This window comes from Schistocerca gregaria, chromosome 9, assembly GCF_023897955.1.
Source record: "Schistocerca gregaria isolate iqSchGreg1 chromosome 9, iqSchGreg1.2, whole genome shotgun sequence".
Taxonomy (NCBI): domain Eukaryota; kingdom Metazoa; phylum Arthropoda; class Insecta; order Orthoptera; family Acrididae; genus Schistocerca; species Schistocerca gregaria.
The window spans coordinates 141,752,250-141,779,853 of NC_064928.1; the positions used below are offsets into that span (position 1 = coordinate 141,752,250).

At 39.4% G+C, this 27,604-nt stretch overlaps 1 protein-coding gene across 2 annotated transcripts in view; it reads left to right on the forward strand.

The window, feature by feature from the left end:
- Window positions 1–24,777: 24,777 nt before the first annotated feature.
- The window catches only part of LOC126291710 (uncharacterized), a 327,921-nt gene continuing 325,094 nt past the window's right edge, over window positions 24,778–27,604 (forward strand). For both annotated transcript variants that reach the window (XM_049985366.1, XM_049985367.1), the window contains exon 1: window positions 24,778–24,866. The gene's annotated coding sequence lies outside the window, so the exon portion shown is untranslated. The remainder of the gene's footprint in view (window positions 24,867–27,604) is intronic.

Consider the following 27,604-nt stretch of genomic DNA (forward strand, 5'->3'; position numbering starts at 1 on the left):
CCCAGTTGACACCACTTGGAAATATTATATATAATCTCTCTCTCTCTCTCTCTCTCTCTCTCTCTCTCTCTCTCTCTCTCTCTCTCTCACACACACACACACACACACACACACACACACACACACACACACACACTACTCCCTATACTCTGCTTGTCCCATTATCCTACAATTTGTCAGAATAGTCGTTAGACTGCAATTTTGTCCACTTAAGTATAAGATGTAGCATAACAAACCACAATATGTTACTCCTCCTCTCATGTACACATACTAGCGTAATACTGTCATCATCACCATAAATACTCTTAGCTCTTACATTTATAAGTATATCCCTGTACATACTTTTACGTGATGTGGAACCGTCACCTCACATAACCAGGTGCGCATACATATCACTATGTGCACACTTTTCTCCCTCCAACACATGACGGTTCCCACATGATCTTAAACTTTACCCTCCCTGTTTGTGTCTTTGTTTTTCATTGTGTGTATGCGTATGGGTAGTCATGTAGCCTGATACTTTGGCCAGCTTATGGAAAATAAGTCGACAGTTATAGAAAACCACGGAAATTCAGGACTTCAGCAATAGAAGTGTATACATAAGGACAGAGGGAAAGATAGACTGGTACTCAAAAGAGAAGTAAAAAAGGAAAAAGTAGAAATTGTTGCTAAGACCGATGAAGTGAAAGAAGATAGCCCCAAAGACAGGAAACCCTTTCCACCAGCCTTCCCCAGGATCCCCACTTTGCCAGTACTTGAGTGAGAAGCGGAGGAGGTATGATGTGAAACGTCTCCTGCAGAACAGACATTCTCACCTTTGAAGTCCCCCACTTGTGTACCTACACTACCCACCCCTTTGAAAATCGATACAAACCCCCCTCCTATCCCACCAAAAGGTATAAAATATTCTAGAAAAATAGAAAATTATACGCTATAATCAAATACCTGTTCAGCTAGTCACTTCACACTATATCGTTTTTAGAGAAACTACTGTTATTCATTTTATGTCATCGAGATAGCACTCCGCTTACCACCAGATTATTTTTCTGTTTGATCCATATTATGTCTGGAGATCACTGGTTATTCATGATTCCATAAATTAGTCACAATCGTGTAGTCATATTCAGTCACTTAAATACTAATATGACTGGATAGTTTAAGACGTTATGAATAGATTACAGAATAGTCGAATATTTGAAGGGAATTCGATATAGGAAAACTAATGTGGAAGTAACACTGAACCCAACTCAGGAACCGATGATCGTCACTCCACTTATTGTGGAATGTTAACATCGCTGGGGTATATACCCACTTTTATGGCCTTAACATTATATTTCTCCCTTTTTCTTCTCCAGTTGTAGGGTCCACTAAAAAATAAGGTTTTTGGGTGGATCACTGATCTTCTCAGTAAGGCTCCAACATACTTTTTGAAAAAATTTACGCGTTTCTTTTTTTGGGGCAGTGCTCTGAAGATGTTGTTTTACTAAGACAAGGTCAGCAACCCTTATACAGAGGTTCTATAGCCTGCATCGTTATGGCTGCCTACCTGCTGTTGTGCTCTCTTAATTAAGTTCTTAGCAACTATTGTTTGATTCAGTTAGTAATCGGTAATAGGTTGTTCTGCCCGTGGTTCACGTACAGAGGTTTTACCTGATACTTTCAAGGGTGTTAGTCCAGTTGATAAATTTGGTAACTAATTTAAAATAAGCTTGAAATCTTTAATTTTTGTCGCCCATGAGGCACTACATGTTTTAACAGGGTCTGCAAAACAAGATGACTGAATGAAAAGTGTATTGTTATCAGGCCTGTGATTTTAACAAACAGACACACGCGAGACAGATGTGCAGTATTTGAGCATTTAAAAAGTATCATATTTTATAGCATTTTCTACTGTCAGTGACTGGTCTCCTGCTTGAAAGTTTGTCTTTTACGTTTTGTGTGTGTTTCTTCCTAATAAATAATTTTTTTCCCCCGCTATGTTTAGTTACTTCTTGATCCATTTCTAATATTTTCTCTTCTAAAGAGGAAAACTTTGTTTGATATGTGATGTTATTCATTCTTGTTGAACTCCACAACTGTTTTTCAGTTAAAGATTTTGGTAGAGGATGCAGCCAGTCACATAAACTTTAAAAAAGCTTTATTTCAATGCAACAATTGGATTTGAGCTATCATACCTATCTTCAGAAGGCTATACTTATTTAATTGCATTTGTCAGCAGATGGAACTATTCAAAGAGGAGCACAATAGTCTAAAACCACTCGTAGCATGGAAATAAAAAGTATTTGTGGCTGATTATGCTCTTCACTATCATTTCATAATTTGTTAGATATAATGCTTATATAACTGAACCAAACTCTTAATCTAAGATAGATTAACCATAGAACTTTATCAAAATGTCATTTTGATGTGATTTTGTGTGGCATATTTATAATTTGCAGCAGAATAAAATATCACAAGCTCTAGTAATCATATTTTGTTGTAATATGATTGAGCATCTCTTATGTAATTTCCATAATGTTCATCACACCAGTGAAAATAAAAGAAACAAGTGTAAGTTCTTTGTTTTTCCCAGCTCCTTAAAGCACGTGCCTCCCCCTCTACCCCTCCCCTGGGAGTGAGAGAGAGAGAGAGAGAGAGAGAGAGAGAGAGAGAGAGTGTGTGTGTGTGTGTGTGTGTGTGTGTGTGTGGAGTTCCCAGCTTTCTTGTATACAAAAATAACTGAACTGGTAGTTTCAGTAGTTTACTGCAGCATCACTTCATAAAATCAACAGTGTCATCCTGCAGTTTCATAAACATCCTGCGTTAATGCACCGACGATCGTGAGGTATATTTTTACCACTGGTCTCTGTTGCCTCTTACATGTTGCCTCATCTCTTCTGTATTTCACCCACCTCTTCAATCCATTTTGATCATTTTGTGTGTCGCAGATTTTGAATTTCTTTAAGTAGTAGTATGATTCCTTGGTTTTTGGAATATCAGTACGTATCAGTTGCTGAACGAATTTTGCAGTAAAACAATAGTTTATGCTTCTGCAGTCCGGACTTACAAAGTTATATCAAAAAGGTGACAGAAAGTGGGGTAGGAGTATTTGTTATCAAGATCAGAATAGTACTCCTTTATTTTATGTATTGGTCTGTGTCAATGGGGTACCAATTCATAAGCAGTGGTCACAATTCAATCAATTGTCACTCATTTCCTAGCCAGCGTGTGCAGTATTGTGCCCCTTCTTGGTTCAGCACTTTGTGTCTGTACACAGCATCATAATTCTAAGCCGTTTTGCAATTAATTTGCAGATCTTTGGGCTGCTTTTCAGTGGGATATAAATGTAGTTTTGTCTTGTGTAATGCAGGTACTACTGACAGTAGGCTATATGCACCATGAGAGTCCCAGAAATAATTAAATAAAACTAGCACTTGTTGTCCAGCTTATATGAGAGAGAGAGAGAGAGAGGGGGGGGGGGGGTATGAGTATTTGCAAACTGCATTGCATCACATCTACAAAACATTCCAGCAAATGATTCTTCTGAACTTGATTTACGTGAGTACAGAATCGTTTGTTTGAGAAGGTTTAGGATTTCTTACCCTGGCACACTGTATGTGAGCTGAGGAACTCAGACACAGACCATTAGTAGTTAATCTACCATTTACAGTGATAATAAGGTAAACCTTTACTATTATTCTGTTTATTTTAGTATTATTTATTGCAGAATCTACATCTATAACTACAAACAAACTTCGCAAGCTACTGTATGGTAAGTAGTGGAGGATACCTTGTATCACCACTAGTCATTTTCTTTCCTATGGGAAAGAAGGAAAAATGACTGTCTGTGACTTTGTACGAGCCCAAGTTTCTCTTATTGTATCTTTGTGGTCCTTACTTGGAATGAACATTGATGGCAGTAGAATCATTCTGAAGCATATAGGTAACATTGAGCAATCCTAACAGCAGCAAATGTAGCAGAATGCTCTTGAATTGCTTCAATGTCTTCCTTCAGTCGATCCTGGTAGGGATCTAAATTGGTTGCACTAGTGATCTATATGTAGTATCCTATGAAGATGAGCTACACTTCACTGAAGCTCCCCCAGTAAATCAAAATCAACGTTCATCTTCCCTAATACCATCCTCACATGCTCGTTCCATTTCATATTGCTTAGCGAGCTTATCCCTAGATATTTAATCAACATGGCGTTGTCAAGCAGCAAGCCACTAATACAGGATAAGAATATTACAGGATTGCTTTTCCTACTCATTAATTACATTTTTCTATATTTGGAGTTACCTGCCATTTGACATGCCAAGCAGAAATCATGTATAAGTTATCCTGTATCCTTAAGATCCATCTGGCTGTTTCTACTTTTAGTTTCTGTGATATATATTTGTTGGTTGTGCGGGTTATCAGCCCACAGCCCTTGAGTGTCATTGTGGGGCTGCCACCTCATGGCCTGGACACCTGCCACGGTTTTATTTCAGGGCCTTACCCCTTAGATAGCTTGTCTTCACCGCAACTATGGAATGCTATCCACCCCTTCGCAATAAGGCCTATGCATCACGGTTGCCCTGGTTTCCATGGATCTTCCGCTGTGCCTGCTGTCACACAATCTCAGAAAGGAGAAGAAAAGGAACGGAGAGTAAAGGATAGGATAGAATAGGATAGGACAGGGCAGGACACTAGATGGGACTTTGTGAGACACACTTCATCTGGATCCTCTATGGAGACCTATCCGGTGTGGGAGGCCCTGCCGGTAGTTAGACTACTGCCAGTATAGCCCTCCACTTCATTGGATCACGCAAACCCCCTCGCCCTTCGTTAAGATGGTGTCTCCTGAGGGGGCCGTATCAGTGTTGTTTGTAGTATATCTTGAACAAATACTTCTTTAGATAATAATGTTGTTGTCATTTCCACAGGAAGCAAAACCAACTCGTTAAATACATGGCAATAGAATAGTTAATCACATTACATGATACACTATTGTTGCATTACCCATTCTTTACTTTTATTGATATTTATGTTGTTTTATTGTAGTATCTCTTCCATTCAACTGATCCTCTAAGTCTTTTCATATGTCTCACAGAATTACTACATCATAGGAAAACCCAAAAACTCGTGTGGTGAAGGGTTTAACAATCAAATGTTTTAGCTAATTCGGGTTGTATGGCTGTGGTCCATGAAACTTTTCCATTTCAAAATATTTTGTCCACAGCTGCATGGGACATCATCTCAGGTGCTCCTGGCTCCACTGAGTCTTGCTGACTAATAGCTTAGGTGTTGCAGAGCTACATAAGTATTGCAGGAAAGTGCGAAGTCATAGTTTACACATGACCAAAAGAGAGAATCCTTGTTAGAGATAAAACTTAAGTATCAATTGTCTGTCAGAGATAAAACATGTCTGTCGATCGTTGTCTTCTGAGGATACAGCTTATCTTTCAATTATGTAGATCCATTGTCCATTTATATTGCTGAGTTTCACGAGTTCTTCTTTTCTGTCAAAATTATCCCCTTGTTTACATATTTCGATGGCCTCTCTATATGGGGTGTATTGGGAGAAATGGACAGTATTTCGTGGGTATGATAGGAACGATTGCGCGAAGCAAAAAAGACAAGTAAACATGGGCTCCAAGACATCCTTAAGAGCTATGAGCCCTTCATATTCGCTACTGTTGAAACACATAATCTACTGTGCAAGTGCTCATAACTCTTAAGGTATGCACTTTAAAGCCCACATTTAATAGGCTTTTCTGCTTCAGCTGATTGTTCCTGTCTTATTCCTGAATATTGTCCATTCCTCCTGATACACAATCTATAGCTGTGAATAATAATCATTCTAGATTAAATTTTGGATTCAGAGAATTTCACTTCATAATTTCCTGGCTGAAGAACGTGTACATGGAATTTTATGTACCCTGCATGCTGGCAGAGGAGGACATTTATCCTTTGCAAGTTGGAGTGTTTGTTGTATTTCCTTACCTTTTTTTATCGGTGACTTAAAAAAGAAGAGAGAAACTGAGTTATTGCATTTTTGTATTTTATCATTGCCCTGTGGCCTACTATTCTTTGGTTGTAGAGGCCTATTTACTTCTTTCCCCGGAGGCAGTCTGCAATACTCGACAGAACCAAGAGCACATCTGAAGATGTACAATGTAGCTCTGGATGGAATGCTTGGAATGGGAATGTTTCATGGACCTGGAAGACTCTCTAGCAGCTGAAACATCAAAATTTTGTTTCTTTCTTTTTCTTTTTACCCAATTGTTGTTGTTACTACTACTACTAATACTACTACTATTACTAGTCTTGCTCTTGTTACTAGCTGTGCCCCACAGTTGAGCAGTTATTATTATTATTATTATTTTTTAAGGGGGTCTGTGTTTATTCCAATCTTCTGACAATACATAACCCCCTTCCTTCCCTCTCTCTGTCCAGCTCCTCTCTCTTTCTCTGTCCTCCCCTCCCCCTCTCCTTGTCTGCCTCCCGCCCCTCTCTGTCCATCTCCTCTCCCACCCTCATCTGTGTCCATATGCTCCGACCCCCTCCCCCTTCATCTGCTTCATGTCCTTCCCCCTCTCTGCTTGTGCGTCTCCTCTTTCCCTTTTATTTGCATTTTATCACCCCCACAACAATAGAATGCTGATGGTTTACTCACAGTATTTCTTTTCATCTCATAACTAAGATGGATATCAAATTTGTTTGAAATAATTTCAGGGGTTTAGGCGAAGCTTTTGATCCATGGCTTTCCCTATGTGGGCACATGCCAGATATATTTCACATGTGTTTCACATACTTCACACACGATTGTTCACATATTTCACTTGTGTCACTAGCAAATTTTATCCTTTAGTCACAGCTCAATGTTTGATGACTTACCTCCTGAACTGTGTATCATCCAGTGATATAATTTTGTGGTACGTCCAGTGGCATATGTGGCTACTGTCTGTCTTATGTGTTGTGTGGAGAGTTGGTACTAAAGAAGAAATAAATTGAAATGTCGTGAGGCAGTTTTCCCCCCATCTCAGTATTTGACGTCATATCTCCTGAACCATGTATTGTACAGTGATATTTTTTGAAGGTACATTGACTAACATATGCGGATCCTGCTTGTGAAATTGTGTTGGGAATAGAGTTAGTAGCAAAGAAGTGACAATTTTAAATGTCGTACACGATGCAGGAGTTTTCCATGCATCTCAGTATTTATCATGTCATATCTCCTTAACTATGTGCTGTAGAATACGATTTTGCTGGTACATTCTGTGGTATAGTGAACACTGTCTGCAAAGTATTTTGCGAATATAAGTAGTACACAAGTAATAAATAAAAACATCGTGCTTCATGCAGCAGTCTAACTACATGAACGGTGAAAATGTAGTAATCAATAAAACTTTTTTCCTTTCATCTTCTTGTCAGTGAGAAAAAAAATTGTGTAGGTTTCGTTCTAAGTGTAAAGTCTGTTGCAAATCACTGAGTGGTCCCCATTCTCAAATATTGGATGAATAAAGTACAGGTATTCGCATGTCGTGGGCCACGCTTCTTTTTCAGCTTTCCCCTTTCGATAGCTATATGAAGGTTGCCTATGTATTAATTCAGGATGTAAGCTATCTCCATTCCAAATTTAATCCATATCCATCCAGCAGTTTGTGTGGGGGCACACACACACACACACACACACACACACACACACACACACACACACACACACACACACATTTTGCATTTATAATAGATTCATAATACTATTGTTTCAGCCCTGCTGGACCACCCAATGAACAAAAAGGTCATTTTAAGAGTTTCATTTTAAATTGTATTTGTGCCCATGTTCTTTCATTTTCTGAGGTTGATCTCCCTTTCCTATCATCAAACCAAGTTGGTATAGTTTCCGTAGGTTGTTCTGACAGGCCAACTGTCCGGTCATGAATTTTATGACTTAAAAATTTTTCAATATAATAAATGTTGTAGAATATTTATTATAATTTGTCCTACCAAGAACCGACATGACAGAAGATTCTGTTAATATGAGAGAATTTTTCAGTCTGGTGTATGAAATTGTGTGATTCCTGCTTCCTTCTGGTCTTGTTTCATTGCACCAATCTGTTTTATTACTTAAGTTTTAGCCTCTCTGTGACTTCCGTAGAATTCCACGACTTAAGTAATTAATGTGGTTTGTTCCATTCCTTTAATATTCCAATAGAATTTTAGCCATGTGTGGGTGTTTTTTTTTTTTTTTATCTGAATCAGTTTCTTTATGTGCTCTTAGTGTGCGAGTTCCTTCTTTAGAATAATTTGGACCTAAGTTTTTTTATTACTTTCCATTCTTTCTTTCAAATTTCTTTAGTGTCTTTCAAATGTGTGTTTCAGTACCATAAAGAAACACTCTAGTTTGATGAATGTATTGTGTCTCAGTTTTGCATGCTTTGAGATGCATTTTTTTGTTGTAAATATGTTTTGTATACTTGAAGGCTGTTCTGTGATATCAGATTTCATAACCAATCTTTGTCTCTGCCTAAATACACTTTACTAATAAAGAAAAATAAAGAGGAGGAGGAGGAGGAGAGAGAAGATGCGCCACAAAGGAAATGTCTGAATAGGATGGAAATTTGTAGATGTGATGTACATGCACGGACAGACAAATGATTACAATTTCAGAAGAACTGAATGATTTATTCAAGAGAAAGAGCTTCACAAACTGAGTAAGTCAGTATTGTGTTGGTCCACATCTGACCCTTATGCAGGCAATTATTCAGCTGGGCATTGAATGATAGAGTTGTTGGATGTCTTCCTTGGGTATATTGTGCCAAATTCCGTTCAGTTGACATGTTGGATCATCAGAATCCAGAGTTGGTTGGAGAGCCTTGCTCATAATGCTCCAAACGTTCTCAATTGGGGTAGGATCTGGCTACCTTGCTGGCCTAGGAAAGATTTGGGAAACAAAAAGACAAGCAGTAGAAACTCTCGCCGTGTGTGGGTGGGTGTTGTCTTGCTAAAATAACAGGGTGTGAATATCCTTGACATACTGCTGTGCTGAAGTGTGCTATGGATGACTACCAAATGGATCCTGCTATGAAAAGAAATGGCACTGCATGCCATCATTGCCGGTTGCTGGTTGTCGGTCCTTACTGTGGTCGACAATCGAGTTGATATCCCTCTGCTGTCCGGTGTTTCTCCTGACATGCCTTCACCCATCATTGACGCTCAGTTCGAAATGGGACTAATCACTAGACACAATTGTATTCTGGTCAATGAGATTTCAGGCCGAAGACTTGTCTGGAGACACTTGAGACAGCGGTAGGATACTGACCGACTGTCGTGCACCGTACAGCCTGACAGCCTGGAGTGATGGTTTGCAGTGCCATTTCATTTCATAGCAGGACGCCTTTGTTTGTCATCTGCAGCACCCTTACATCACAGTGGTATGACAACAATATCGTGCACCCCATTATGTTACCCTTCATGGCAAGCAATTCTGGACTTATATTTCAGCAAGATAGTGACTACCCGCACATGGTGAGAGTTTCTACTGGATGTCTTTGTGCATGCGAAACCTTACCTTGGTCAGGAAGGTTGTCGTATCTCTCCCCAGTTGAGAATGTTCGGAGTGTTATGGGTAGATCCCTCTAACCAGCTTGGGAGTTTGCCAATCTAATGCGCACATTGAACAGAATTTGGTACAATATCCCTCAGGACATCCAGTGATGCTATCAATCGGTGCAAAGCCGAAAAACTGATTGCATAAGAACCAGAGGCAGACCAATGCGTTATTGACTTGCTCAATTTGTGAAGCTCTTTCTCGTGGATAAATCATCCAAATTTTCTGAAATTGTAGTCATTTATTTGTTGTCTATAAATGTACATCACATATAGGTTTTAGAATTTTGGGTGCCTTGTTTGTTTGTGTTTGTGTGTGTGTGTGTGGGGGGGGGGGGGGGGGATGATGTGTGCACTGATTATTATAAAGACACTGTTGAAAAGGGATGAGAAAAATCTATCACCTTGCCTCGTTCCTGTTTGTAATTTCATTAGTTCCAAAATTTCTTTCATGGATTTTATATAAATTAGTGTTTTACTAATTACTGTTTGGAGTCTACGGTAGCTTCAGAATTACATCTCTGTGTGTGTGTGTGTGTGTGTGTGTGTGTGTGTGTGTGTGTGTGTGTGTGTGTGTGTGTGCAGAATGATTCCTAGTATGTAATTATTTTGCTGAAATTTTCAGCTTTGAACATCACTGTTCATATGTTCTGTTTTTCCTTACTTAATGTAGATGATAGCTGGGAAATGGAATAACTGGATAGCATGGTTATGTTTTTTTGTGTAAGCTGGTGAGGTAGTTTAAAAGCATTCACAATAATCATAATAGACATAGTATACATTTAATTTGAAAATACTATCAGTAAAGAGCATATGTGTGTTCAAACAAAATGCTTGTATTTAACAGAATTTAGTGACAAATATAAAGTATTTGTTAAAAAAAAATCATCAGTTGTATAGTACTCAGTTTACAAGTTGCATCTTCTGACAAATAGCTGAAAAGTGCTCATTTTAAGTAACACTTGTTTTACACAAGATTGGTTGCAGATTCTGCCTCCTGGCTTTAACATGTAGCACACAGTTCCAAAGAGTTCAGGTTGCTACAGAAATACACAAGTGTGTTCCACTGGCCTCTAAAAATACATATTCAGGCTATTATTGGAGCCAAGAATTAATTGAACTCCTCATCCTTCTAACACGTGGCATATAAGTGACACACTGTTGGCTTGTATTCAAGGGCTGTTTTTTGCACAACTGTGAACGATGTTGGCTTTTGCATTGACATGTGCTGTCCAGAGGTGCTTCATCTTTTGTGTGTGTGTGTGTGTGTGTGTGTGTGTGTGTGTGTGTGTGAGAGAGAGAGAGAGAGAGAGAGAGAGAGAGAGAGAGAGAGAGAGAGAGGAGGGGGAAGAAGGGGAGTGTCAGTCTCAGAATAGGATTGCTTTACTCCCACGCTCTTGGCTGTTTATTAACCTTGAGAGCCCATTCATACTATTGCTGGCTGTGACTAGACTAGTTCCACAGTGTGGGAGGAATTGCAAAGATGGTGGTACACTAGATCGCGTGTTGGGGGGGGAGGAGGAGGAGTTGTGTGTGGGAGAAATGCAGTGGGAGTTCTGTTTGCACGAGTTTAAATACCTTTGTGTAATGCAGTGCTTCTATGGAGCTGTGTGGCAACTCTTGTACTTCTATATTTCTTAGAGGCTCCTAACATTTTTTTTCTGAATTGTTTTAGAATTTGTGACACCAGAGTCGTTTTTTGTGCAGAAGAGCAGTGTGTACTATATTTGTGTCTTGTTGATTACTTGAGATTTTGGTACTAATCAGTTATGACATTAGTTGGAAGTGGTGTGTTCTCAATGCTCACAACAGAGACTCTCCCAGTTACTGTCAATCACTTCAGTCAGTATCCTAATATTCTGTGAATTAAGTTCCACAGCTGTTTTCATTGTCAGATACTTTGAAACTTATCAGTGCTATTCTACACAAGGTTTCAGTGAGGAGCTTCCAGTCTGATTGCAGGTATGTATGACTTTAGAATGTGACAAGATAACAAACACTACAGGATGAACCCAAACTCTGCTGAGAAAATTTCGAAGGTTGTTCAGGGACAGTTTCTTAGTATTTTGCTATAAGTGACACCTAATCTCTGCTGGCTTATTACATAGTTATTGTATTTCTTTTGATCTGTTGCCCCAGTTTATCTCTGTGTCTATGTTGTTGTTGTTGTCTTCAGTCCTGAGACTGGTTTGATGCAGCTCTCCATGCTACTCTATCCTGTGCAAGCTGCTTCATCTCCCAGTACCTACTGCAACCTACATCGTTCTGAATCTGCTTAGTGTACTCATCTCTCGGTCTCCCTCTACGATTTTTACCCTCCACGCTGCCCTCCAATGCGAAATTTGTGATCCCTTGATGCCTCAAAACATGTCCTACCAACCGATCCCTTCTTCTAGTCAAGTTGTGCCACAAACTTCTCTTCTCCCCAATCCTATTCAATACCTCCTCATTAGTTACGTGATCTATCCACCTTATCTTCAGTATTCTTCTGTGTCTATATCACAGCAAAAATATCTGTACAACAGTGAAAATGTTGAAATTATGCATTGTATATGTTGTTCGGAAACAAATTTTCTCTAGTCACTCAAGGTACTGGCTGTTGACAGTGATATTGCCTACAACTCACTTTCAGTACAAGTTTGTTTTTCCGGCGGTGTTAGTTGTACATTAACAGTGGTACCCAGCAGTATGGACAGGTTTATAGATGAAGAGCACAGTTCACAAGATGCAATTGCTAGAACTGTCACAACTGTGGAAGCAGTGTGCCAGACTCCTGGAACTGTAAGGCAGTTTTCAAAAGTGTGCTGTGTTTGTGGTGGTCGACATATATTTAAGGCAAGAGTTATCCATTTGTTAAGTACTGCCCTGTTAACTAACAGAACAGTCTGAACATCTGTGATAAAATGGTGCAATGAAATGTAACTGTATGGCACTTATACTGCCGATAAAGTAATTCTTACATAAATCTGCTTTGTGTGTTTTACGTTTTGGTGATTTTGTATTACGATCTTTCTCACTGGAAGGTATTTTCACACATACATGAATAATTAGAACAAAAAACCCAATAAAAATTCACCTTTACCGTATTGCTCTGTGATGATATACTGAAGACCCAGAATACCTTATACTGAAATACTCAGAAAATATTGCTTAGTGGAATCTGAAATGTTCTTGGTGTTTGGGTTTGTTGTGTGTATGAGGTGTAATGAAAAAGGAAAGGGCATTTTTTAATTTTGCGGACTTTTATCTATCAGATTTTCAATCTTTTTTATCTTGCTAGCACACGTTTCTGATGTTGTATGCATTTCGAGCTGTTTTGAATATTTATTTTATTGTTGACAGTCAAAAAGGTTGTATACATTGTCGAGTGCTTGAAAAACAGAATAAAGTGCAGCACTGCATTTGAAATGCTGGCTGTGGATTTTCACGAATCTATTATAAATAAGACGAGTTTACGAGTGGTATAAGTGTTTCAAAGAGAATTGAGAAGACGTTGAAGATGATGACTGTTCTGGATGCCCTAAGACATAAATTACTAACAACAATGAGGAAGAAGTAAAGAAAATGGCTGTGTAAAATTGCTGAATCAATGTCAAAGAGTTTGTTGATGATGTTAGCATATTCTTTTGGTCAGGCCAAGCAATTTTTTCAGATGTTATGAACATGAAACACACAGTAGTAAAGTTTGTTCTGAAATTGTTGAATTTTGACCGAAAACGTCATTTCATAGACATCATTCAGGAATTGCTGAATGAATAACAGTGCTCCAGATCTTATAACGAAAGTTATAGCAAGTGATGAAACAACGTCAAAACCGAGGTCTAGTCGTCCCAATGGATACTGCTCTAAGAGCTGAGACCGAAAAAATTCAGCAAATATGATCATGTGTAGAGGTACTTCTCATTGTTTTATTCGATTACAATGAGTTCGTGCCTTATGGTCATATGGTCAATGAGGAATATTACTTGGAAGTTATGCGCCATTTGCGTGAAGCAACCCAAAGAAAAGGCCAGAATTGTGGCAAAAATACTTGTGGAAATTGGATAATGATAATGCTCTCTGCTCACTCCTCAATGCTTGTTTGTGATTGTTTGGGGGGGGGGGGGGGACTTTTTTGTTGTCTCTGCCACCGTATACACTGGACATAGCCCTCTGTGACTTCTTGTTGCTTCCGAAGCTGAGGAGAACCATGAAAGGATATTAATCTTTCTCGGTCAGTAAGACAAAAACAGAATCATTGAATACCATAACGAAAAGTGAGTTTCAGAAGTGCTTCCAAGATTGGAAAAAGCACTGGCACAAGTGTGTTATATTTGAGAGGGATGTCTTTGACGGGAACTAAGTTATTTTTGATGAGTAAATAAAGAATTTTTAGTAAAAACAAAAATTCTTGTTCCTTTTTGGTTACACCTCGTATTCCACCTAACAAAATTGAAAAGTATTACAATGTAGCGAAACTGCACAAACTTATTCAAATTAAGTGCAGGTGAAAAACTGAATAGCATGGTGCACTGCTTTCTCATCACAGGAATCGCATTCATCTGGGCATCTGGATATGTGTGTTCCTTGCTTTCTCTAAACAAAATAAGGCTGATTCCAGATTGGTTCCTTTTAAACCCCAAGATGGATACGGCAGAAGTATGCATTACTTTTTGGTAGTGACAACAGAGTCGGTCTGTCTGTATGTCGTCTGCATAGTTGCATTTTCATCAACAGCGACTTCCTCGAGACCATTCTGGGTGTGTGCTGGCTTTGTACTTTGATTTTTTGGGTCCTCATTATGATGTCAAAGATTTTCGTGGTTTATCATGTCATCCATTCGTGCTGTATGCGCCTAAGATTGTAGGCGTCCTTTCTATGCAGTGAAACTGAATCATTCCATCTGGTAACATAATTCGTCTGATGTTTTTGTGCATCCAGATATCACTTTGGATCTTAATATTTTCCATAATATCTGACATTCATTATTAACTAGTGACACGCCCCAGCTTTGCGCAGGTAGCACTAAGTATCTACAGCCAGATGAGTTGTTGCCATACAAATAATAAATTATATACAGAAACCTTTCTCCCGAACCTGTATATTAATGAAAACAGTATCAAAACCACTATAGTAGTTTCCGAGCTTAGCCTTCACACACAGACAGAAAAATTTGTTAGTGGTTTAATTTATAATATGTATAGAAGATGAAGAACAAGAAGAAGATATGTGTAGGTGTGTAGAGATTCTGGTAATAATAAAATTGTGGCGCCCAATGACCTGGTACAAGTCCTTCAGTTGCACACCACTTTTTGGCCACTTGCATGTCCCTAACCTACTGTTTAATGTGGAATCTGAAACAGTTGTTGTCTCTGGCGAATCTCCACAACATTGAGAAATGAATGCTAGATTAAGAGGCAACTGAAACAGCTGTGTTCAGACCAGTATTCAAACCTGCGACCTCCCAATTTCCAGACACGTGCTTTGCTACTAGACCACCATTCTTCTGGTTGAGCTTCGCTGCTCCCTGGAGTTGCGTTGCTGTTTACTGCTGTTCCCGTTAGGTACCACCTTGTCTGTAACAGGCGGGCCGATAGGTGCCATCATTGCCAAAAGATGTCACTCCAAATGCCAATTAAATGTGGAATGTATATTGCATACTCATCATTACCTATAGGTTATACACTGAAGCACCAAAGAAGCTGGTTTAGGCATGCATATTCACATACAAAGGTATGTAAGAAGGCAGAATACAGGCACTGTGGTAGGTAATGCCTATATAAGACAACAAATGTCTGACACAGTTGTTAGGTCAGTTACTGCTGCTACAATGGCAGGTTATCAAGATTTAAGTGAGTTTGAACACAGTGTTATAGTCAGCGCTCGAGCGATGGGAACAGCATATCCGAGGTAGTGATGAAGTGGGAATTTTCGTGTACGACCATGTTACGAGTGCACCGTGAATATCAAGAATCTGATAAAACATCAAATCTCTGACTTTGCTGTGACTGGAGAAAGATCCTGCAAGAATGGGACCAGTGACTCCAGAAGAGAATCGTTCAGCATGACAGAAGTGCAACTCTTCTGCAAACTTTTGCAGTTTCAGTGCTGGGCCACCAACAAGTGTCCTTGTGCAAACCATTCAATGAAACACCATGTTATGGGCTTTTGGAGCTGAAGGCCAACTAGTGTTCCCTTGATGATTGCACTATACAAAGCTTTATGCCTCACCTGGGCACATCAACACCGACATTGGACTGTTGATGACTAGAAACATGTTGCCTTTCAAATTGTATTGAGCAGATGGACGTGTGTGGGTATGGAGACAACCTCATGAATCCATGGACCCTGGATGTGAGCAGGGGACTGTTCAAGCTGGTGGAGGCTCTTTAATGGTGTGTGCGTGAACAGATGGAGTGATATGGGACCCCTGATACTTCTAGATACGAATCTTGACTGGTGACACGTACATAAGCATCCTGTCTGATCATCTACATCCATTAATGTCCATTGTACATACCCACAGACTTGGGCAATTCCAGCAGGGCAATGTGACTCCCCGTATGACTGAAATTGCTACAGAGTGGCTGCAGGAACACTTTTCTGAGTTTAAATATTTCCACTGGCCACCAAACTCAACAGACATGAACATTATTGAGCACATCTGGGATACCTTGCAACATGCTGTTCAGAAGAGATCTCCACACACTCAAACTCTTACGGATTTATGGACAACCTTGCAGTATTCATGGTGTCAGTTCCCTCCACCACTACTTCAGATATTAATCGAGTCCGTGCCATGTTGTATTGTGGCTCTTCTGTGTGCTTGCAGGTGCCCTCCATGATATTAGTCAGGTGTACCAGTTTCTTTGGCTCTTCAGAGTTACTGAAATTACACACACACACACACACACACACACACACACCTTTGGGGAATATGAAAACTGGAACTTTAATAGTGACAACTATTTATTTACGACTTACAAAAAACAGATACATGTTGCTAAGTTTTACTGTGCTTCAAAGTAGTCACCAGAATTGTGTATAACCCATTGCTAAAAACTATAGGGAACTTAAAGAAGCTGGATGATCCACGGAAAAACAAGTACTAGATGTTTTTTTAGACACGTTTATTTTATTCCCCATTAAACGTTTCAGGCTCCGCCCTGTCTTCATGTGGTCTTCAGTCCTGAGACTGGTTTGATGCAGCTCTCCATGCTACTCTATCCTGTGCAAGCTTCTTCATCTCCCAGTACCTACTGCAACCTACATCCTTCTGAATCTGCTTAGTGTACTCATCTCTCGGTCTCCCTCTACGATTTTTACCCTCCACACTGCCCTCCAATGCTAAATTTGTGATCCCTTGATGCCTCAAAACATGTCCTACCAACCGATCCCTTCTTCTAGTCAAGTTGTGCCATAAACTTCTCTTCTCCCCAATCCTATTCAATACCTCCTCATTAGTTACGTGATCTATCCACCTTATCTTCAGTATTCTTCTGTAGCACCACATTTCGAAAGCTTCTATTCTCTTCTTGTCCAAACTAGTTATCGTCCATGTTTCACTTCCATACATGGCTACACTCCAAACAAATATTTTCAGAAATGACTTCCTGACACTTAAATCTATATTCGATGTTAACAAATTTCTCTTCTTCAGAAACGCTTTCCTTGCCATTGCCAGTCTACATTTTATATCCTCTCTACTTCGACCATCATCAGTTATTTTACTTCCTAAATAGCAAAACTCCTTTACTACTTTAAGTGTCTCATTTCCTAATCTAATTCCCTCAGCATCACCCGATTTAATTCGACTACATTCCATTATCCTCGTTTTGCTTTTGCTGATGTTCATCTTATATCCTCCTTTCAAGACACTGTCCATTCCGTTCAACTGCTCTTCCAAGTCCTTTGCCGTCTCTGACAGAATTACAATGTCATCGGCGAACCTCAAAGTTTTTACTTCGTCTCCATGAATTTTAATACCTACTCCAAATTTTTCTTTTGTTTCCTTTACTGCTTGCTCAATATACAGATTGAATAACATCGGGGAGAGGCTACAACCCTGTCTCACTCCTTTCCCAACCACTGCTTCCCTTTCATGCCCCTCGACTCTTATGACTGCCATCTGGTTTCTGTACAAATTGTAAATAGCCTTTCGCTCCCTGTATTTTACCCCTGCCACCTTTAGAATTTGAAAAAGAGTATTCCAGTCAACATTGTCAAAAGCTTTCTCTAAGTCTACAAATGCTAGAAACGTAGGTTTGCCTTTTCTTAATCTTTCTTCTAAGATAAGTCGTAAGGTCAGTATTGCCTCACGTGTTCCAACATTTCTACGGAATCCAAACTGATCCTCCCCGAGGTCCGCATCTATCAGTTTTTCCATTCGTCTGTAAAGAATTCGCGTTAGTATTTTGCAGCTGTGACTTATTAAACTGATAGTTCGGTAATTTTCACATCTGTCAGCACCTGCTTTCTTTGGGATTGGAATTATTATATTCTTCTTGAAGTCTGAGGGTATTTGGCCTGTCTCATACATCTTGCTCACCAGCTGGTAGAGTTTCGTCATGACTGGCTCTCCCAAGGCCGTCAGTAGTTCTAATGGAATGTTGTCTACTCCGGGGGCCTTGTTCCGACTCAGGTCTTTCAGTGCTCTGTCAAACTCTTCATGCAATATCGTATCACCCATTTCGTCTTCATCTACATCCTCTTCAATTTCCATAATATTGTCCTCAAGTACATCACCCTTGTATAAACCTTCTATATACTCCTTCCACCTTTCTGCCTTCCCTTCTTTGCTTAGAACTGGGTTGCCATCTGAGCTCTTGATATTCATACACGTGGTTCTCTTCTCTCCAAAGGTCTCTTTAATTTTCCTGTAGGCAGTATCTATCTTACCCCTAGTGAGATAAGCTGCTACATCCTTACATTTGTCCTCTAGCCATCCCTGCTTAGCCATTTTGCACTTACTGTCAATCTCATTTTTGAGACGTCCGTATTCCTTCTTGCCTGCTTCATTTACTGCATTTTTATATTTTCTCCTTTCATCAATTAAATTCAATATTTCTTCTGTTACCCAAGGATTTCTAGCAGCCATCGTCTTTTTACCTACTTTATCCTCTGCTGCCTTCACTACTTCATCCCTCAGAGCTACCCATTCTTCTTCTACTGTATTTCTTTCGCCTATTCCTGTCAATTGTTCCCTTATGCTCTCCCTGAAACTCTGTACAACCTCTGGTTCTTTCAGTTTATCCAGGTCCCATCTCCTTAATTTCCCACATTTTTGCAGTTTCTTCAGTTTTAATCTACAGGTCATAACCAATAGATTGTGGTCAGAGTCCACATCTGCCCCTGGAAATGTCTTACAACTTAAAACCTGGTTCCTAAATCTCTGTCTTACCATTATATAATCTATCTGATACCTTTTAGTATCTCCAGGGTTCTTCCACGTATACAACCTTCTTTCATGATTCTTAAACCAAGTGTTACCTATGACTAAGTTGTGCTCTGTACAAAATTCTACTAGGCGGCTTCCTCTTTCATTTCTTAGCCCCAATCCATATTCACCTACTATGTTTCCTTCTCTCCCTTTTCCTACACTCGAATTCCAGTCACCCATTACTATTAAATTTTCGTCTCCCTTCACTATCTGAATAATTTCTTTTATTTCATCGTACATTTCTTCAATTTCTTCGTCATCTGCAGAGCTAGTTGGCATATAAACTTGTACTACTGTAGTAGGTGTGGGCTTCGTATCTATCTTGGCCACAATAATGCGTTCACTATGCTGTTTGTAGTAGCTTACCCGCATTCCTATTTTCCTATTCATTATTAAACCTACTCCTGCATTACCCCTATTTGATTTTGTGTTTATAACGCTGTTATCACCTGACCAGAAGTCTTGTTCCTCCTGCCACCGAACTTCACTAATTCCCACTATATCTAACTTTAACCTATCCATTTCCCTTTTTAAATTTTCTAACCTACCTGCCCGATTAAGGGATCTGACATTCCACGCTCCGATCCGTAGAACGCCAGTTTTCTTTCTCCTGATAACTACATCCTCCTGAGTAGTCCCCGCCCGGAGATCCGAATGGGGGACTATTTTACCTCCGGAATATTTTACCCAAGAGAATGCCATCATCATTTAATCATACAGTAAAGCTGCATGTCCTCGGGAAAAATTACGGCTGTAGTTTCCCCTTGCTTTCAGCCGTTCGCAGTACCAGCACAGCAACGCCGTTTTGGTTAATGTTGCAAGGCCAGATCAGTCAATCATCCAGACTGTTGCCCCTGCAACTACTGAAAAGGCTGCTGCCCCTCTTTAGGAACCACACGTTTGTCTGGCCTCTCAACAGATACCCCTCCGTTGTGGTTGCACCTACGGTACGGCCATCTGTATCGCTGAGGCACGCAAGCCTCCCCACCAACGGCAAGGTCCATGGTTCATGGGGGGGGGACCTGGGAAAAGTACAGTAATAAATATAAAATTATGTGTTGTATATAAAACAAGTGTTTCTTAAATAAGCAATTTAGTTGCCATATGTTTGCACAACTATTATTTTTGATAGAAAAATACATACCATTTTATGTAAGTGTTAAATGTAACTCTGACAGGTACATCACATATTGTCAGGAAAACCAGAAAGTTAAACAAAATAGCAGTAGTAACGAGGTATGATGAGCTAACATGGGCAAATAAGAATGAGAGGAACAGTCTCGCATTCCTGTTATCAACAGATGGCATGAGTTTAGCAGTGCAACTTTACGTCATTATTTCATTGTTATCATTAGTTGCACATTTGTCCATAATAAAAGTCAATGTTAAAAATGATAAGGCCTATGTGAAATGAAATATATATTTACAAATTTTAAGTGCTAATTATGCCAACCTATTAGGGAAAAAACAATATGTGGAACGATTTTTTTTTAAATTTATTTATACACAGCTTAGTTTTTTATATAAAATAGATAACAGAAGAAATCTGCACGTAATGTGATTAATGCAAAATAACAGGACAAGTATTTATGTTTAATTACAATCCCTTACAATGCTATATAAGAACAAAATAGTAAAATATGTAAGTAAAGCAGACTTTTTTTTTCTTTTTTATACAGGAGAATTGTGTGGTGATGTAGGGTAGTAGATGCTCAGCAACACAGCTTATTTATCTATTCTCTTTCATTCACAAGCAGTTTATGGAGGGAGGGGGGGGGGGGGGGGGACTTCCGAAGGTTGGTTGGGAGCTGACTGACTTTTGGTATAGACTTCAAGGTCCTTGAGAATATCTAAAATGTAGCCTTTTTGTTTAGAGTGTCGTATGGAGACTCTGCTTTTGGTTGTCGTTAGTTGGTGATTCTCCTCTTTCAAATGATAACCCGACATACTACTTTTACTCATGTAGCTGTGTTCTCTAAACCTTACCTTATAACTCTCTCAGTTTGCCCAGTGTAGAAGTTCTTGCAAGATCCACATTTAATTTTGTAGACTCCTCCATTACAAAATTTGTGCTGTGGCACATGTAGACTGTGATGCCGTAGCTTCCATAGTTTATTTATTTGAAAACGAACCTGAATCTTAAATTTTTTAAATGCATTGGCTATGTTTTTCTCAAACAGGGCCAATGTGTGGTAATGAAATATGTTTGACTGCAATTTCATTTTCATCTTTGTTTCTTTCTACTTTTTAAAGTATTCTTCCCCAAGTACCTGATTGTTGTTTCTGCAAAGTCATTTGCTAACCCAACTAATTATACTAACTTCCCTCTCTACTGTTTCTTTGTCCAAGCCTAGTTTTTCTAGCCCATAAAACATAGATACAAAGTATTCCACCTGAGATGCTGGGTGGCCAAAAGCTTTATGTGAGTGTCTTTTAATTGCATCTGCCTGCAACTTAACATGTTTTCTTTGAGGTAAGTAGCAATATATCTTTTCCTACATTGTTGATATTCCTACCTCGAGTTTCCATCTTTAGTTACAAAGTAGGCTTGTTTATGCACATCTGAATGACATGAATCATTTGGAATAATCAAATCTTATACTGTTGGCTTATGGACAATGTCATGCCATATTTTTGAATCTCCTTTAGTGATCATGAGATCCAGGAAGTTGAGAAATCCCTCCTTTTCAAATTCAGCGGGAGCTTCATATTATCATGCATAGAGTTTAGAACATGAGCAAGTTCCTGGACTTCATCATGGCTGCCTGATGATGAAAATGCCGTCAACGTACCTACAGTATAAATATTTTTGACACGACTCTGTGTGGTTACAAAAAAAATGAATGAATGATCTGGAAAATAAATTTTTTAATGCCAACAAAGAGTTATATCAAAAAATATTTTTCTACTGTAGGTACAAATATGTAACAAATAATAATGATGAAATGATCGCTGAGTCACAATTCCTGTTGAATTGAGGTTTACTTAGCAGGCAGAAGAGGCCATTCCTATCATTTCACTGTAAGTTTTGTCCATGTTAAGCCATCATACATAGTTCCTGCTGCTATTTTGTTTAACTTCATGGTTTTCCTGATGATTTTTGATTTACTTGTCAAAATTATATTTTACTTTTATGTAAAATATTACGTATTCTTGTATCAAAAATAATTGTGTACAAATATGTTGCAAATACATTGCTTATTTAATACACTTGATTTTTTTGTCTACACCATGTAACTTTATATTTATTATTGTATTTTTATCGGGTTACCTAAAGGTAGGCCAACAGCCTTGCTGCAGCGATAACACCAGTTCCCATCAGATCACAGAAATTAGGCATTGTCGGGGTGGGCTAGCACTGGCATGGGTGACCGGTCTGCCAAGTGCTGTTGGGAAGCGGGGTGCATTCAGCCATTGTGAGGCAACCTAAGGAGCTGCTTTATTGAGAAGTAGCAGCTTCGGTCTCGTAAACTGACATATGGCCGGGAGAGTGGTGTGCGGACCACATAGCCCCCCTCATCCACATCCAGTGATGCATCTGGGCTGACGATGACATGGCGACCGATCGGTACCGTTAGGTCTTCATGGCCCGTTTGGGCAGAGTTTAGTTTTAGTTTGTCATCTGAAGATACACACAGCCCGAAAAGTGTAATGATGAATAAAATAAATGAGTCCAAAAAAGAACTAGTATCTATTTTTCTGTCATCATACAGCTTTTTAAAATTCTGTATACTTTTTGTGATTGTGATGGTCACACACCTCTAGCAAGGTTTTCTGACAAATTTCCGACAGCCTATTGCTGGCAATGTGGAAATCATAGGATACCCGTAGCAGTGCCAGTTGTATTGATAGTTTGAGCAGAGTCGTGTGTTGCCCAATAAGTCTCTGTAACAGTTCTGGAGCAAGTGCCATGAAGTGCTTCTTTCAATTTAGGAATGAAATTGAAGTCACAAGGGCTTAAGTCTGGGTAGTGTGATAGGTGGTACACCACTTTCCACACACAGTCACAACTTGCACCATATGTGCTCGAGTGTTGTGTTGCAAAATGATGGGTGGGTTCTGTAGAAAATATTGTCGCTTCTTTCTCTAAGCTGTTCATTTCTGGGACACAGCATGTGACCAGCTTAGAGAAAAAAAAAAAATTCTTTCTGCAGGACTCACTCATTGTTTTTCAGGACGATGCTCAGGCAATTATGGCACAAGTTCTGATTTGTTTGACTGGTGGGCTGGAAAGTGCTGTACCATCCATCACACTCCCCAGACATTAGCCCCGGTGACTTTGATTCCTAAATAGAGGTAAGCACTTTATCTCATTCACTTTAGAACTGTTAACAGAGATTCGTCGGACAACAGATCACTCCATTCAAATTATCAACACAACTTGTGCTGCTAAGGGTATCCAGCATCTTCCACAATGCTGGAAACAAATTATATACAGTGCTGGAGACAATTCTGAAGGACAGGGAAACTTGTAAACATGTGTATGTCGTGTAACAATATTATGTAAAGGAAAGTTGCTGTTCATTATATAGCAGAGATGCTGAGTTGCAGGTAGGCACAGCACAGCAAAAAGACTGACACCAATAAAGCTTTCATCCATTAAGGCCTTTGTCAACAATAAATGTACACACACACACACACACACACACACGACTGCAGTCTCAGGCATCTGAAACTGTGTGTGTGTGTGTGTGTGTGTGTGTGTGTGTTGTTGACAAAAGCCTTAATGGCTGGAAGCTTTATTTGTGACAGTCTTTTTGTTGTGCCTGTTTGTGACTCGGCATCTCGGCTATATGGTGAGTAGTAACTTTCCTTTTCATAATATTGTTACATTCTATCCTGGATTTTCCATTGTTTGTATCTGTTGCGTATAACTTCTAATTAATAGGTGCCACTATTAAAGTTTGCTCAGCTGCATAGAGTGATCCTTGGACTATGTGTGTTTTATAATTGTATAGTTGGTCTTGATAGATAGAGATTTCCTGCTATAAACCTTCCAGATGATTGTGAAGGCTTTGGGCAGTGCCAGAGTTTCCTTTGTCATTGTTAATGTTCTCAATAATTTCGCCTAAGTAGTAGAAGTGTGTATTATTATTGTTGTTGTTACTGATGCTGTTATCATTATGATCAACAACAACAACAGTATTAACTGTATGATGAGATCTTTTATTTGATGGGCTGTTGATGGACCACTGCTTTATCTTCTGCTAACAGTGTCATTTGTTATGAGTGTGTAGGCAAGGTGTGTATGATTAGTACTTTTAATGTTGGCTTCCCGAATATGGAGTCAGTACTGTTTCTTGAAGCAGCCCTTCAGATATCCTCATCAGGCCGAGTGCACATTATTCTGCTCTCTTCAATCGATGAAAAGCCTTTGTAGTACTGGGAAGTGAACCTAGGTTCTCCACATGGCAGCGAAGCATACTGATCCTCAAGTGCAAAGGTGGACAGATGATGCTGATGCTGCTGCTGCTGCTGCTGCTGCTGATGATGATGATGATATCTGTAGTTATGTTTGTCAAAATATTGCTGCCTGTCACCTTTAATTTGTGTTAAGATATTATTATTATTATTATTATTATTATTATTATTATTATTATTTTGACTATCCTAGCTATCATACCAAATGAAAGTATTGCAGACACTAATTTAATTCTAAGAAGAGTGGTTGCAAAACTCTACTATCATTATTGGCCTCTCGGATTAAAATGTGTAATGTTTTTCTCCTCAGTAATGTCTTTTCCAACGAGAGAGGATCGAAAGCGTTGCTGGGATTCACGTGATCGCTACTGGGAGTGTCTCGACGAGAACAAGGACGATAAGGAGCTGTGTATAAAGCAGAGGCAATTCTACGAGAAGAGCTGCCCAGCACAGTGGGTGAGTAGATGATTACAGTTGTGTACCCGAGTGCATGTTGCTTGTTGATCTCTGTTCTGTACTTGGCTTTTTCCTGCCAAGAGCTGAATTGTGCATGCACTCCATGTTGTAAGATTTATCAACACTCGGTGAAGGACTTTGCGAAATGAAGACTGTGTCCAGCATAGCAGAAGCAGAGTTCTCAACAGGGTTTTGAAGTAGGTATTCAGTTGATGTTACTACAGGCTCTTGTGGTCTTAGGATAGCATCTTTGACTACTGATGTAAACATTCTTCATCCTGGGTCCAATCTCAGTTCCTGCTTCAGTTTTGAATAAAAACCGAAGACTTAAAGTATAATGAGATACCCCCATTATGCCAATGGCCTTCTTAGTGAGCTTGGAAGAACAGTTGGGCATTCAGGCCACCCTCTAGCCCTTTGGGTGGGAAACTGTCCCTAAAGGCACATAACTTATGAATGGTCAATAGCATCAGGGTGTATGAAGATGCAGAAGGCAATGAAAACCACTGCATTAAACACTCAAATAACCCAGAATCAGGAAAAAGGAGGGGGAAGCTGGAGAGAATCTGTATAGTTTAACATGCTCGAAAGTTGGTGTCCACTCCGTAATGAATGAGACAGGAACTGAAATTGAGAATAGCAAAGCAAAAGCTGAAATGCTTATCTCTATTTTCAAATGTTCCTTTAAAAAGGGAAACCCAGGAGGAGTGCCATGATTGAAGTAAGTAATTGGTGTTGAGAAACAACTGAAATCGTTAAAGTTGAACAAAGCTCCAGGCCCCGGTGGAATCCCTTTCAGGTTCTATACAGAATTTACAGCTGAGGTAATCCCTCTTCTATCGTAGAACCCTTGGAAAAAATCACAGGTCACACCTGTCTACAACAAGGCTAGTAGAAGTGATCCACAAAATTACTGTTCAATATCCTTGACATTGATTTGTTGTAGGATCTTAGAACATATTCTAAGCTCAAATGTAATTAGGTATCTTGAACACAATGACCTCCTCAATGCCAACCAACATGGATTTGGAAAATATCGATCGTGTGAAACCCGACTCGCACTTTTCTCACATGACATACTAAAAGCTTTGGGCCAAGGCAAACAGGTAGATAGAGTATTTCTTGATTGCTGAAAAGCATTTGAGTTGATACCACACCTATACTTATTGTCAAAAGTACAATCATATGGTGTATCAAGTAAAAATTGTGACTGGATTGAGGACTTTTTGGTAGGGAGGACACAGCACGTTATCTTGAATGGATAGTCGTCATCACACATTATGCCCCAAGGAAATGTGTTGGGACCCTTGCTGTTCATGTTGTATATTAATGGCTTTCCAGACAATATTAATAGTAAAATCAGAATTTTTCTAAATGGTGCCGTTACCTATTATGAACTGCTATCAGAAAGAAGACGCATAAATATTCAGTGAGATATTGATAAGATTTCAAAGTAGTGCAGAGATTGGCAAATTACTCTAAATGTTCAGAAATGTAAAATTGTGCACTTCACAAAATGAAGAAGAAAAAAATGTAGTATCCTGTTGCTATAATATAAATCCCTCACTGTTGGAATCAGCCAACTCATAAAAATACCTGGGTGTAACACTTTATAGGGATATGAAATTGGATGGTCTCATAGGTTCAGTTGTGGGTAAATCAGGTGGTAGACATTGATTTATTGGTAGAATACTGTGGAAGTGCCGTCAGTCTACAAAGGAGGTTGCTTACAAATCACTCGTTTGACAGTTGTAGAATATTGCTCAAGTGTGTGGGACCCATACAAGATAGGACTGACAAGGGATATTGAACGTATACGGAGAAGGGCAGCACGAATGGTCACAGGTTTGTTTAATCCATGAACAAATGTCACAGAGACACTGAAGCAACTGAACTGGAAGACTCCTGAAGATAGATATAAACTGTCATGAGAAAATCTATTAACCAAGTTTCAAGAACTGGCTTTAACTAATTATTCTAGGAATATAATACGACACCCTATGTATCGCACACATAGGGATTGTGAGGATAAGAATAGAATAATTATGGCATGTACAGTTACATTCAGTCAGTCATTCTTCCTGTGCTCCGTATATGAGTGGAAGAGGAAGGAACCCTAATAACTGGTACTGTGGGATCTACCCTCTTCCACACACCTCATGGTGGTATAGATGTAGCTGTTACATCATAAATGTGCTGAAGATTCCAGCATGAATTTTGACACTACAGCAGAGCTGATTTGAAACTTCGAAACACAACCCTTTGGCTGTGGCTAAGCCATGTCTCCCCAGTTCCTGTTTGAATATAGTCTATAGAGCGTTTTCTGCAAAAGGCATAGGCTTCAGGTTTGAGCCCTGGTCTGGTACACAGTTTTAGCCTTGCAGGAAGTTTGATGCTGAAAATTTGATTTTAAAAATCTTAAATATGTTCTGCAATGTTCCCTGTAGTTGGCAAAATGCTTGTCCACATGCATCCGGACACCCAAAGGCAGGGGTAGGAACGTTTTCTCATGGCACAGCAGGACATTTGCCTCCTTAACACTGGTGCTCCCATATATTTTAGCTTGACTCATGGCACATACTCGGCCATTGACTTCTCTCTTAGTAGCCCAGGTCTTCTTCCATACATCAGTTGGAGGGTCCACGATGACCTCAATGTGGTAGCGACCACTTTCCTATCCTGGTTTCTCTTCTATCCCAACCCCCTGACCAGCTGCCACGATGGTCTCTTCATGGAGC